The following is a 16,011-nucleotide window of genomic DNA, read 5'->3' on the forward strand; positions in this document are numbered from 1 at the left end:
TCTTTACTTTTCAATTACAAAAAATATAGACATAATTACTGCATTAGTTTAGTTCTGTTATTTCAAGAAATTATTAACGTAGAAAGACGTAATTTTTTCTTACGCGAAGAAAAAAGGCATTAATAAAGGAAAACGGACTCTTACCTTATTGATTATTAATGTGTTTTACTAGTCAGATTTTCGTATATAATTTGTTCTCGAAAGTTGTTTGTAATCTATAAAATATGAGTAAAAGGAAAACAAATCTGGTAGGTTCTTAAAGGTATCCGTTCGGGAATACCTAAGGAAAACACTCAGGCAATCGCTTAAAGTATTCCTTTCGGGGATACCGAAGTATGGTCACAAAGCAGTTTTAATCCCACACAGGTTATTCAGTATCGCAGCAAAATATACTTGGAGGTGCCGGGGATTGAACCCGGGTCTTCTCACATGCGAAGCGAGCACTCTACCTCTGAGTTACACCCCCACACACTCAACCATTTAAGATAAGCTGTATTCTAAGCAAAATTTTCGTATATATTAATTATTATTATCATCTAGTATTCCCTCACATTGGGGAATAGGAGTCTTATCAGGTTCAGCTCAAATAAATAGCACCACGCTGAGTACAGAGAAAAAAATCAATTACATAGAAGACCTTTACTGAGACCTTTGGCTTTTACAGCAAGATTCTTCAGTCAATGCACATAGTGAGGTGAATGGTAGGGTTAGTGAGGTTACTTTGTCATCCTCAGTCAGTCCTAACACCGTGACCTTATCATAGGGCTGTAAAAGGTACCACTCTTGACACGAGTGCTCGCCGTGTCCCTGCCACAGGGCTGTACATGTTACATTACATGTACAATCTCCGACACTCCTTCAGGAACCACTGACGGGTCACCACTTGGAGAAGACCCGGGTCAGGACCCGTCCTGGCCCGGGTTTGAACCTAAACCTGATCCTTCTTACATATACAGGTCAGTGGAAGGCCCAGTAGACCTGCAATGACCTCGCTCACCCTGTCACTCGCCTCACAAGGATCGTATATCAATATAAACGTAGTTAATTGTATGTCAGTTATATGTATAGTATCTTTTGAAGTTACTCCACCAGTGTTTGTATATAAAAACTTTCTATATATTTATCTCACCTGTCCCCCAGCTTACTGTCAATTATTTTTAGTCTGGTTACTATCTTGTACTTAGTGTACTGACTGAGGAAGTCTTATCCACAGGCGAAACATCTCTGACTGAAGAAGTCTTATCCACAGGCGAAACATCTCTGACTGAAGAAGTCTTATCCACAGGCGAAACATCTCGATAACCTTCCTCTTTTCAATAAGATTCGAACCAACGAAAGAAAAGAGAAGTTCAATTCCTTGGATCAAAAACCCCTAACCGGCAACAAATCTCGTCCATTGAGGAGATATTTATATCAAAATTACCCCATATATTTTTCTTTTTTTAATGGGAGTATATATAAGGGTTGTGGTGACACTGATTACCAACTTTCCTGTCTGTGTTACAGATGCTTCTAGACTGCGGTGCTTCTCACCAGCTCCTAGACTGAGGGACTCATTACCTCGTCTTCCACTGTCTCCTGTATATATTCATTAAGTCTTCAGATTATGTCCATGTATTGATAAAGCCACTGGAAGGCAAACGTCTTGAAGATACCCAGATGTTGCACATGTGTCTAACTCTTCACTAATTACTATGGTCTAACTGTAACTCTTCACTAATTACCATGGTCTAACTGTAACTCTTCACTAATTACTTTAGTCTAACTGTAACTCTTCACTAATTACCATGATCTAACTGTAACTCTTCACTAATTACCATGGTCTAACTGTAACTCTTCACTAATTACTATGGTCTAACTGTAACTCTTCACTAATTACTATGGTCTAACTGTAACTCTTCACTAATTACTATGGTCTAACTGTAACTCTTCACTAATTACCATGGTCTAACTGTAACTCTGCACTAGTTACCATGGTCTAACTGTAACTCTTCACTAATTACCATGGTATAACTGTAACTCTTCACTAATTACCATGGTCTAACTGTAAATCTTCACTAATTACCATGGTCTAACTATAACTCTTCACTAAATACCATAGTCTAACTGTAACTCTTCACTAATTACCATGGTCTAACTGTAACTCTTCATTAATTACCATGGTCTAACTATAACTCTTCACTAATTACCATGGTCTAACTGTAAATCTTCACTAATTACCATGGTCTAACTATAACTCTTCACTAATTACCATAGTCTAACTGTAACTCTTCACTAATTACCATGGTCTAACTGTAACTCTTCACTAATTACCATGGTCTAACTGTAACTCTTCACTAATTACCATGGTCTAACTGTAACTCTTCACTAATTACCATGGTCTAACTGTAACTCTTCACTAATTACCATGGTCTAACTGTAACTCTTCACTAATAACCATGCTCTAACTATAACTCTTCACTAATTACCATAGTCTAACTGTAACTCTTCACTAAATACCATGGTCTAACTGTAACTCTTCACTAATTACCATGGTCTAACTGTAACTCTTCACTAATTACTATGGTCTAACTATAACTCTTCACTAATTACCATGGTCTAACTGTAACTCTTCACTAATTACCATGGTCTAACTGTAACTCTTCACTAATTACCATGGTCTAGCTGTAACTCTTCACTAATTACCATGGTCTAACTGTAACTCTTCACTAATTACCATGGTCTAACTGTAACTCTTCACTAATTACCATGGTCTAACTGTAACTCTTCACTAATTACCATGGTCTAACTGTAACTCTTCACTAATTACCATGGTCTAACTGTAACTCTTCACTAATTACCATGGTCATGGTCTAACTGTAACTCTTCACTAATTACCATGGTCTAACTGTAACTCTTCACTAATTACCATGGTCTAACTGTAACTCTTCACTAATTACCATGGTCTAACTGTAACTTCTACGTCCATCACATCTTGGAAAGGCCGTAATTTGTTATTAATTACATTGGATTGCAGGGCATTTCATTTGTAATTCACGTCAGTCTTAAATTGCATTCTCCATAATTTGGAAACCCAATACAGAATTCAAGAATATTTTGGAGAAATTAAAGACACCAAATTGGGGTTGAGGACGACGGTCAAAGGAAGAAAACACAGCCGAGAAATTACTCTTATCAGACTCCAAATACATTTTATTCGGAAAACGTATCGGGGGGCAAAATGTATTTTGAAATGTTACATCTCAAAATACATCTTAATTACGCAAATATTAGCGTGATATATAGCATGTTTCAGAGTCTCATCATTCATATTACCTGGAGTTTACCTGGACAGGGTTTCGGGGGTCAACGCCCCCGCGCCTCGGTCTGAGGCCAAGCTTCATGGTGGATCAGGGTCTGATCAACCAAGCTGTTACTGCTAGCCGCACGCAAACTGACGTATAAACCACAGCCCGGTTGGTCTGATACTGACTTTAGGTGTCTGTCCAGTGCCTGCTTGAAGACAGCCAGGGGTTTATTGGTAAATCCCCTTATGTATGCTGTGAGGCACATGAACAATCTTGGGCCCCGAACACCCATTGTGTTGTCTCTCAGTGTACACGTGACACCCCTGTTTTTCATCGGGGGAATGTTGCATCTCCTGCTGAGTCTTTTGCTTTCACGGGGAATGATACTCGTGTGCAAGTTTGGTACTAATCCCTCTTGGATTTTCCAAGTGTATATTATCATGTATCTCCCTCGCCTATGCACCAGGGAATACACATCAAGGGCCTTCAACCATTGCCAGTAATTTAGGTGCCTTATCGTACTTATGTGTGCCGTGAAAGTTCTTTGTACACTCTCCAGGTCAACAATTTCACCTGTTTTGAACAGCAGTATTCCAGCCTAGAGGTAACACGTGATTTGAAGAAAATCATCATGGGCCTGGCGTCCCTAGTTTTGAAGGTTCTCATTATCCACCCTATCATTTTCCTAGCAGATGCGTAGATACATTGTTGTGGTCTCTGAAGGCGAGATCCTCTGACATTATCACTCCCAGGTCCTTTGCATTATGAAAGATGAAATAATTATGCTATCAAGATTTACCTGCAATTTAATTTCTGGTGAAAATGAAGTCAGAGGATCGTTGACAGTGCGAGATAACGTCAGAGTCACCGTCCCTCGCTACCGTAAATAACACCAGTAGAGGTATAGCTATATATATCAGTACATCAATTTTGCGTTAATTTACGATAACCCTCATTAATCTTGATCTTTTGATTACAGGTATAATTCGTCTTCCATGTCTGAGTCACTGACGTACATAACAGTGAATGCGATGTTCAGCCAAACTGAAAAAAAATTGATTTACAATATTGATGACATAATTTAGAATTCCATTATGAGAGACGGAAATATATGGGTCGTGTAGAAGAAAAAAATACTTGAACTAATACTAAAAATATCGTTCTCCGCCACTCAGGAGGCCTAGTCAGGGACGAGCCTATGGGGAAATTATTGTCCCTAGAAATTATTGTCCCTAGAAATTATTGTCCCTAGAAATTATTGTCCCTAGAAATTATTGTACCTAGAAATTATTGTACCTAGAAATTATTGTACCTAGAAATTATTGTACCTAGAAATTATTGTACCTAGAAATTATTGTACCTAGAAATTATTGTCCCTAGAAATTATTGTCCCTAGAAATTATTGTCCCTAGAAATTATTATACCTAGAAATTATTGTCCCTAGAAATTATTGTCCCTAGAAATTATTGTCCCTAGAAATTATTGTCCCTAGAAATTATTGTCCCTAGAAATTATTGTACCTAGAAATTATTGTACCTAGAAATTATTGTCCCTAGAAATTATTGTCCCTAGAAATTATTGTCCCTAGAAATTATTGTCCCTAGAAATTATTGTCCCTAGAAATTATTGTCCCTAGAAATTATTGTCCCTAGAAATTATTGTACCTAGAAATTATTGTCCCTAGAAATTATTGTCCCTAGAAATTATTGTCCCTAGAAATTATTGTCCCTAGAAATTATTGTCCCTAGAAATTATTGTCCCTAGAAATTATTGTCCCTAGAAATTATTGTCCCTAGAAATTATTGTCCTTAGAAATTATTGTACCTAGAAATTATTGTACCTAGAAATTATTGTCCCTAGAAATTATTGTCCCTAGAAATTATTGTCCCTAGAAATTATTGTCCCTAGAAATTATTGTCCCTAGAAATTATTGTCCCTAGAAATTATTGTCCCTAGAAATTATTGTCCCTAGAAATTATTGTACCTAGAAATTATTGTCCGTAGAAATTATTGTCCCTAGAAATTATTGTCCCTAGAAATTATTGTCCCTAGAAATTATTGTCCCTAGAAATTATTGTCCCTAGAAATTATTGTCCCTAGAAATTATTGTCCGTAGAAACAACTCCAGCATACTGTGTAGTTAGAGTGTAGTAGAAGGAAGGCTGGTGTGAGCAACACATCCGGATCATACTGCACAAATATGTTCTCTCTCTTGGTTACACAATTTGTCTTCCTGCGTCACTCAATTCATCATGTTATGAATTATTTTTTCAAGATTATGAATTTCTCGGTATAGATTTTCTGTTGTTACCCTGACTGCTTTTCCATTACTCCTTCGATGCGACACAGGAGAGATAACACTCGGTATCACCTGCTACACTAGTTTACTAAAGTTAACTTAATGCCATATATTAAGTGAATCAGGATATTATTTCGATGGTTAATAGTTAGTCAACAAATAGTGCCGTTCAATCTTGATTGCGGTATCGTAGGTCATGATGACCACAACAGTCAGAAGACATGATGAGCCAGTGAGAATGAATGTAATAATCGATTAATAACAGTAGAGAGTAGGTGATTACAGTGTGGAGCGTGTAGTGTGGTGGCGAGCGAGGGTAGGAACACATGTGTCCTGCTTCACTCCTCACTCTGCCTTCACTCTCAGCTCAGAGCGACTCTCTTGCACCAGCAGTATTACTAGGGGCACTAGTGGCCACTAGCCCGTCTTTATAGAGTAGTAAGCATGTATATCTGCAGTTCCATTGTCCTGTTAAGTCTGACGCACTTGGCCTGCTACTCGGAGAAACTAACACTTCAACCAAAGCAAACATTGTTGGCTAGGTCGTCTACACTCGCACCAGAGACCGTCCGGGTGCTGACGGAGGTGACAGCGGGAGCTCTGAGTGGATACCAGATAACTATGCTAATAGACGAGGCGGCGGAACAGGAGGTTAACTTGGACCATCTCTTGAAGACAATAACAACACCGGCCACCCTCCTGCGGGTTCCTCACCAACACCCGGAGTCAGCATTCGCCACCCAGTTTGCACCCAGTAAGATCACATAATTATTTTTTTTTCTGAAATCTGGGTCAGAAGGTAAGCATTTGACATAAATATAATAGCTTACAATATATACAAAAAAGTGTATATAAGTATATACTAATGTATACCTTACGTATACATACACACATTTTTCTTGAGTATGTTTATGTATGCATATACAGGAGTGCTGAATAGGTAAAACTGGTCAATTAGCAAGAACTCATTTAAAATTAAGTCCTTTCTAAAATTTTCGCTTATATGTTTAAAGATATTATTTTTTTCATTTAGGTTAATGTAGAAATTAATTATTTTGTACCAAAAGGACCTTAGAAAACTTACCTAACCATATTATAACAAGCGCAATTTAATTTAGCCTATTCCAACTAAATATATTTTAGATAAGTTTAAAATAATTTAATAATAAACAAACACAGTGTAATATATTTTTTTTTCGTTAGGTTCAGAATAATTTTTTGTGAAATTATTTCATACACAAATTTTCGCTTGCCTTATTCGGCAAGAAGAGAGTTGCTATTTAAGCCAAAATCGCAAGTTTTACCTATTCGGCACGACATATATATAATGTGTGTGTGTTTCTGTGCATGCATGAATTTGTGTATATCTGTAAGTATGTATGCATAAGTTTACGGATATCTGTTGTTCATGTATACTGATGTATATGCATACTTGTAGATATATCCCATATCTTCACTACTATCTTCTCTACAACCTCCTTCACTACCACTATTATCAATATCCTCACCACCACTACCACCATCATGTGCCTGTGTATGCAGGCCATTATAAACAATAGCTTGCTCGATCCACCATTAGGGATTTATAAACCATACCACGGGCGGGGGTAGAACTCGCGGTCAGAGAGTCATAAAACTCCAGACCGACGCGCTAGCCACTGGACCAGTTGGCTACAATAAGATTCATCCAACTAGGTATATTTATACACCACAAGAAGGTTGGTTTGCAATCGTGTCATTACGACTTCGTGAGTCGTTAGGGATGCAGGTTCGTGGAACCTTCAACAACAGTTCCCCAGTAGCAAAGAATTCAAGCAACTGTTTCAGGCAGTATTCAAAGCGGTCTTCACTATTAAAGATCTGCATTACTAGTTTCCCAGTAGTAAAGTCTTTACCAATAGTTTCCCAGCAGTAAAGGTCAGTATTAAAGATCTGCATTACTAGTTTCCCCAGTAGTAAAGTCTTTACCAATAGTTTCCCAGCAGTAAAGGTCAGTATTAAAGATCTGCATTACTAGTTTCCCCAGTAGTAAAGGTTTTCTCCAGCAGTTTCCCAACAATAAAGGTCAACATTGCTTGCAAGCTTCCATTGTCATGAACTGTTGGTAGACTGGACATCGCATTGATTTGATTTTTTAAATGTTGTAATTATTTGTATAATCTACGATGCATTCGTATTTATAGATGTAAATGAGCAAATAAATGACATACTGGCCAGATGATTTATTCTAGTGGTGAGTAATGCGTTAATTATTACTTATAAAGATGTGTACTGTTACTTGTACAATCCCAAGAGTTGGAACTTTCAAAGTGATTATACTCGAGTTCTGAGGAATAATCTGTCATAAGTGTGATAAATGAGTAACCAAACCAACAAGTTGAAGAATAAGATACTTGTTAAACATTTGAGAATCTTTACTGTGGAAAAGTTTCTCCAGCCAGCGATTTCTTCGGTTCAATGCAGAGAAGAACGGTGAAAAAAAAAAAAGAGGAGCTTACGGGACTCAGTCCCTCAGCCTGGAGTTGATGTGTTAAGTCCATCAAGATTGATGTACGGAACACGTAAAAGACTTGGGAATAATTATGACAGCTGACCTTTCTTCCAAAGAACATAAGACAAAGATCACGACAGTCAGGAAGATGACTGGGTGGGTATTGAGAACTTTCAAAACAAGGGAAATAATGCTGATGGTGACACTCTTCAAATCACTAGTGCTCTCTCACTTCAGGGTTGGAGAAATATTAGAACCGGAACAAATACAGAGATTGTTTACGGCTCACATTGAGCCAGTAAGATAAGATAAGATAAGATTTCGTTCGGATTTTTAACCCCGGAGGGTTAGCCACCCAGGATAACCCAAGAAAGTCAGTGCGTCATCGAGGACTGTCTTATTTCCATTGGGGTCCTTAATCTTGTCCCCCAGGATGCGACCCACACCAGTCGACTAACACCCAGGTACCTATTTGCTGCTAGGTGAACAGGACAACAGGTGTAAGGAAACGTGTCGAAATGTTTCCACCCGCCGGGAATCGAACCCGGGCCCTCCGTGTGTGAAGCGGGAGCTTTAGCCACCAGGCCACCGGGCCTGGGAACTCCTTAAAGTTTTGTATATGTACTCACTGGAATGGAGGAGAGAGAGATACATGATAATATATACCTGGAAAGTACTCGAGGGCCTGGTCCCAAGTTTACACACTGCCATAACAACATACTGGAGTGAGAGATATGGGAGGAAGCGCAAAATAAACCCAATGAAAAGCTGGGGTGCGGTGGGCACAATAAAGGAACACTGCATCAACATTCCTGGCCCAGACTATTCAACATCTTACCAGAAGATATCAGAAACACTGCTGGAACAAGTGTAGAAGTCTTCAAGAGGAAACTGGACAAGTATCTTCACCAGGTGCCAGATCAAGCAGGCTATGATGGATATGTGGGACAGTGGACCTCCAGCAGCAACAGCCTGGTTAACCAGGCAAGCATCAGACGAGCCTGGCCCATGGCCGGGCTCCGAGAGTAGTAAAATTCTCGAAATTCATCAAAGGTATACACGAAGGTACTGAACACATCAACTTCATGGTGAGGGACTGATTACCTGTAACTCCTCTTCTGCCAACGTTCTTCTTTGTATTGGACTGAAGAAGTCACTGGTTGGCGAAACATTTCCTCAATAAATATTCCCAAATACTGCACAAGTGTCTTATTCTTCAGTCTGTCCTGAACACTGACATGTCTAGAAGAATGACACACATGCGGTAATTAGGATGTTATAAAGGATGAACCTAATTGATGAGGCAGCGTCTCCTTAATGAACGTCTTGATTGCCTCGCTTCAGTTTTCCTTATCAAGCTCAGCTCTGCTGAAATGAAGCTTTGAAGCTTCCAAAGCTGTCGGACTGAAGGTGGAATGACTGACAGCTTCATTTCTTTACTAAAATTTCCCAGTTAAAGATAAAATATTTCTCTACTTTAGACATGTCATCCATCCTGTGTGACGGACTGTGACGGGAAATATAGCTTGATTTTGCTCACACTGCTAATGTGTCTTATTTTGTTTAAGAAATGTAGTAAGTAAAATGTTTGTCACTACAGGAGTGGTGATTGCTGTGATAACGCAGGTGTCGTGGTGGGGCGTGTGGTCTCCCCCTGTATGGTGGTCGCCGCAAGCAGTACTGATGGTCGTCGTGGAGCCCAAGTGTCGAGTAAAACGTCTCCTTTCGTCGTTACTCTTCCAGGGCACGTCGTCCGCTGCTCTTTTGTGCCCCCAATTCCCCCTTAGCGACCCTGGGCACCCTGTGTACGAGGTGTTGACGGGCTTGCCCTTCCTGGGCACCCTGCAGCGCCACCCCCTGGGCATCTGGAATTCCAGCTCCTTCCTCACCTGGAACAGCCTCTTCTACGACAGATTCAGTAATTTCGGTCAAATGACTATTAACATATCGAGCGACATTGATGATGTTCCCTTGTTCTTCAAAAATAAAGCTGACCATATGGACGGCACCAGCTTGAGAATAATGGAGGTTCTGGCGTCTTGGCTTAACTTCACCTTCACCTGTACTAACAAATCATCAGACTGTAAGTAGTGCTACTTCAGCTTCTCTCACACTGCCAATACAGTTTGTGATACCTATGATAACACATGCAGAACCTAGGTGTTTTTATTACGATAACCAGGTGTTGCACATGTCTTATTCATCGAAGTGTTGATACTGGGTATCGTTAGTGGAATGATATTCTTTTTCTTGTACAGTTTCAGCTGTTTTTGCACAACTAATGTGTTACTGAGGCTTCAGACGAATGTTTTCTGTGTAATTGAATTTATTATAATAAATGTATCAATTTGAAGGAGTAATGAGGATTTAAATTCACGACCCCGAGAACGTTACCATGTTGCCATGACACTTCTCGTAGTGTCATGTTGCCATGGCACTTCTCGTAGTGTCATGTTGCCATGACACTTCTCGTAGTGTCATGTTGCCATGGCACTTCTCGTAGTGTCATGTTGCCATGATACTTCTCGTAGTGTCATGTTGCCATGATACTTCTCATAGTGCCATGATAACATGGCACTACGAGAAGTAAAGGTGTCAGTGATTTAGTCTCAGATGCTTCAACCACCCGAATGCTGAGGACAATAAGTCGACACAGTGTTCATGGTATTAGACTGATGATGTCATGCAGAAGGTGTACACTAGTACAGTGGTTCTCAAAATCTCTTTTTCACCATGTCAGAAAATCATTCCACCTTTCCCACGATTGACTCAAAAACTGCATTTCAAATATCCATGTATTGATTTTTTCTATATTCTTACATATACATTTATTTGGATTATTTTTCTAATGAAGTTTTACAAATTTAATTGCAATAGAAATTGATGATGGATTTTAGAACTTGAATAAAAGTATTTTTTTTATATTTATAACTAATTACTTAACTAATTCAGTAAACATAACTAATTCAGTATACAAAAAGTTCAATAGAACATCAGGGAATTGTAGTTCATTACATTCTGGAGAAGATCACAGTCAATGAGAAATCTGCGATTGTTTTTTCTTTGCCAATTCTTGGCTACGTTTTGAAGGTCACAACTCATTTTCAACCTCCAATATACTTCGTTGCTTCGTTGTCATTTGCAACAGAGTTGAAAAGCTTGACTCATAAAGATATGTCGACACAAATGGAAGTGATAAATTAGACACATGTGCAACTCTTGGGTATCTTTATTGAGGAAACGTTTCGCCACACAGTGGCTTCATCAGTCCATACAGAGGAGAATCTTGAAGAACAGGAGGAGAATGAGATAATCAGTCCCTCAACCTTGAGTCGAAGTGGTTAGTCCATCAATCTTGATAGAATACGGCATAAGTGTGGAGAAGGATTGATGGACTGACCACATCGACTCAGGGTTGAGGGACTGATTATCTTATTCTCCTCCTGTTCTTCAAGATTCTCCTCTGTATGGACTGATGAAGCCACTGTGTGGCGAAACGTTTCCTCAATAAAGATACCCAAGAGTTGCACATGTGTCTAATTTATCAACATGTCGGTTCTCTGAACCATTCATCTACAAACAAATGGAAGTGATGTTTGGATAGCTCTGTCTGCCACTTCTGGGTATGAACAACACATCATGGGCCAAAACATCTGTCTTGTTCCCGAATCAATCTTCAACTCCAAAAATTCATCTTGATATTCATCAGGAACATTTTTTTACTGGACAATTTAAATGGATTTCGCGCTAACTCCAACTCCTTATCACTGAGTTCCGGGAAAATAGCGGCTGAGTTAATATCTTGCACACATCAGCAACTGAGAACGACTCCACAACAGTCGAGTCATCAAGTTGAATTGATAAGAAGCCAAATGTTGTGGACTTGATCTCCTGTATAACTTGATACTTGATGCCAATAGCCACGTCGTCGCTGATCCTCCTTTGAACAGTACTGTTCGAACAGTACTGTTTGATAGTGAAAGTGATACAAGTTTTTTCTCAAGTCCATTTCTCAACACAGTTACCACCATCTTGAGAGCGCAAGGTTTCCCCAACTGTATGGGCTTTTTCTGTTTCGCTGTCTTCAGTGCTTCCACATAAGAAGCTTCAATAACATTTTGGTTCATTTCTTGGAATCCCTGTGTTGAATCCAGCTTCATATTTTTGAGAGCATTCCAATGACGTTCAAAAAAATCTTTTGTTCTTGTGTTCAGGATGAACATTTTCTTCAACTTTGTTCACTTCATTGAATCATTTAACAAAGTTTTGTTACAAATAACAGACTGAGGTTTTTCTTCATTAATGATAATGGATGTGAAACTATATGAATCATCTGACCTTTTCTGTTTTGACACTCATGATGGGCTCCAAATTTTGTAAATAAAAAACACGAATAAGTCAGATAAATAGTGAAATATTCGATATTGTGAATAATCTACAAGACATCACACTTTGTTAAGCAGTGGTCCCAATTCCCCCTGAAACACCCTAAAATTTCCCCAGGGGGGATTTTTTTCCCCCTGGGTGAGGGCCCCTGGTACACACCCTCTGCAGATATTTGTTCCTCTCATTCCTTGAGCTATACCTTAAATTTTATTACACGAGTATATACGTTATAACGTGGTTCTCAGAGGACTGACTCTTTTAATAATATATTCCTGCATATATTATCTTTTTTTTGATCATTAGGGAATTAGGTTATTTATTAGCCTCTATGCACCTTTGCTCAAACAGATGAACCGCTCCAGTGGTGTGTGTGGTTTAGATGTAACTTACGTCAGTAAGGTGCGTTTCTCTTCTGACTTCCTTGGAAACTCGCTACGATCAGATATTGTACGTGGTGAAACGGAACCTTGAAGTTCACTTCTGCTCTGAGATTAATTTCATTGTGTGATGCTGTTAAAGTCTTTACGGATAGATGGAAATGCGACGATGTGTAGAGCTCTGTGTTGAATGTTACTGGGGATTCCTTGTGTGTTTAACTACCACTGTATTGTACTGTGTACTCCTGGCTCGTACCCAGATACACATATTCTTCCTTAATTTGTCTGAGAATGATTTTTGTCTGCTTGATCCGACATAAGTGGCATCCTTCAGGATTCCTTTTCTCCAGACTCGTAATCTTCTTGCGAGGAACTTTGAAGCTATCAAGGATTCCTTACATGGATAATTCCATAAGATTAACGTAATTGTGAACATAAGTTAACTGTAAGATAGAACCACCAAACATAATGTTTTTTTTTTCTGGAAATTGTTGCCTGATACAGTTAAGTTATAGATCATTATATAGAGTTATAAACTTACCATTATATTCTGCGCTGTTCTGATTATAACTCTCCTACAATGAAGAATAAGTAGAATAAATAGTAATTCAATTAATTAATCAACTTAATAATTACCACAAATAGCAGTGTATCATTGTAATCAGTGCCACCTCTCTCGTCGGCTACGTCTCGTCCGAATTTTTCCCTGGCCCTAAGTAATCCTAATATAAGAAGCCTCCTATACTGACTTAAGACATAAGAACAGCTAAGGTACTTTCCATGAATAAAGAGATGCTGCAGAATGTTGTGCTGTTCATCTGAAAACGAGCTGTAGACGTCTTCTGGGTCAGGTAGTCAGGTAGCCGTGTCATAAACCTCTTTAAATGATCATTCCTTGCTTTTCAGTGGGGTTCTACTGTGTTCCTATTAATACTAAGATAAGAGAAATGACTAACATAAGAGGAATGTACGCAGAGGTCAGTGGTCACGTGTGGTCATACCTGTCCTAAGCTGTCTAAGAGTAACGTGGGGTGTTACCTAGCACCATGGCTTGGTGTAGTGTTTTAGAATCTCATGTTAAAGTGTTGAAGAAGGAGATTCTGCTTCTTCAGGAGGAATATAGGAGGCTGAAGCTTCGTCTAGATGGGTTTGGGAGTGAGTGTGAGATGGTAGTATCAGTTACCAGTAACCAGTTACCAGTAGTATGGCTCAGTACCAACCGTCTGTGTGAATCACTTGTTATTCACTGTTGCAGCTGACCATAGCATGTTTTTGAATGCCGCTCACCCCTAGGCATCATTCGTGAGTCAGTCTTAAGGATAGAGAGCAGAGAGGCGTAGGTCAGGCCTGGTGCTCCCCATATATTCCACCCAATATACTAGAACATCCAACATGTGTTTATTACCCAATACATGTTTCGAACCCCCACATGGCAGTAGCTGGTGAGGAGGAAAAAAGTTACCAGCAGTGATTTGGAGAGTGGCAGCCGCTTTAAGTGGCAAGTGGTTCACAATTTAGGAAGAAGGATGATAAGGATGGTTAATAGAGAGATGTGAAGGTAGGAAATCGATTCTCTGTTCTCGAGCACGAGTGTATTTCAGTGGTTAGTGAGATTAAAAGTACCACTGACTACCTTGCTTATCAAAGTAAGAATATTCTAATTGTGGGAGATTCTTAGGTAAGATATGTAGACTGTGCTTTTTGTAACAGAAATAGGAAGGTCAAACTGAGGGTGTGTATCCCAGGACCTAGTTTTGGTGACATAGTCAGCAGGTTGGATAATATTATGTCAGGCAATGGGAACAAGCCCATTATCTGTCTTAGTGCTGGTGGAAATGACATCGGGAATGACAGGAGACAGGAGCTACTGGATAAGTATAGGTCAGCCATAGATATAGTCAGGTCTAAGGGAGGGATCCCAGTCATATATAGCATCTTGCCTAGAAGGGGAGTGGGCAATGAATAGAGGTCTAAGACAATTGGTATAAACTGCTGGCTAGAGAGGTACTGCAAGGAACTTGCAATCCCATTCACTGATAACTGGGAAATATTCTATGGCAAATGTGATATGTATGCAAGGGATGGGATTTATCTCTCTGGGGCTGGAGTGGCTGCATTAGCCAGTTCAATTGAGGGGGTTATTGGTGACATGTCTAGGACTTTAAACTGATAGATTACAGAGGTATGGGTGTCTGTGGGAAATAATCAGGCTGCAGTACTAAGGTTGAAAACAGCAGATATAACCAGGATACCTCAGGGATATGTTTATAAGACAATATTCAAAATAAAGTTGCTAGTAAAGGCAAAGCAACTGATCAACAAAGAGAGATAGTACCTGGAGGTTACCTGGAGGTTATTCCAGGGATCAACGCCCCCGCGGCCCGGTCCACGACCAGGCCTCCCGGTGGATCAAGGCCTGATCAACCAGGCTGTTACTGCTGGCCGCACGCAGTCCAACGTACGAACCACAGCCCGGCTGATCCGGCACTGACTTTAGGTATCTGTCCAGCTCTCTCTTGAAGACAGCCAGGGGTTTGTTGGTAATTCCCCTTATGCTTGGTGGAAGGCTGTTGAACAGTCTTGGGCCCCGGACACTTATGGTGTTTTCTCTTAGTGTACCAATGGCGCCCCTACTTTTAATTGGGGGTATTTTGCATCGCCTGCCCAGTCTTTTACTTTCGTAGGGAGTGATTTTTGTGTGCAGATTCGGGACCATTCCTTCCAAGATTTTCCAAGTGTAGATTATGATATATCTCTCCCTCCTGCGTTCCAACGAGTACAAGTCAAGTGCTTCCAAGCGTTCCCAGTAGTTAAGGTGCTTGACAGAACTTATACGTGCAGTAAAGGATCTCTGTACACTCTCTAGATCTGCGATTTCACCTGCTTTGTATGGAGATGTTAATGTACAGCAGTATTCCAGCCTAGAGAGAACAAGTGATTTGAAAAGGATCATCATTGGCTTGGCATCTCTCGTTTTGAACGTTCTCATTATCCATCGTATCATTTTCTTTGCACTTGTGATCGTGGCACTGTTGTGATCCTTGAAAGTGAGATCCTCAGACATTACTACTCCCAGGTCCCTTACATTATTTTTCCGCTCTATTGTAGGGCCAGAGTTTGTAGTATACTCTGTTCTAGTTATTATCTCCTCCAGCTTTCCATAACGGAGTA

The 16,011-nt window shown here is 39.7% G+C and overlaps 1 non-coding gene across 1 annotated transcript; it reads right to left on the reverse strand.

Annotated features, from left to right (window-relative positions):
- Window positions 1–394: 394 nt before the first annotated feature.
- TRNAA-CGC (transfer RNA alanine (anticodon CGC)) lies at window positions 395–466 on the reverse strand. Its single transcript has one exon. It is a non-coding gene; the product is annotated as a tRNA-Ala (tRNA).
- Between the last annotated feature and the right edge of the window lie 15,545 nt (window positions 467–16,011).

This window comes from Cherax quadricarinatus, chromosome 8 (genome assembly GCF_038502225.1).
Source record: "Cherax quadricarinatus isolate ZL_2023a chromosome 8, ASM3850222v1, whole genome shotgun sequence".
Classification (NCBI taxonomy): Eukaryota; Metazoa; Arthropoda; class Malacostraca; order Decapoda; family Parastacidae; genus Cherax; species Cherax quadricarinatus.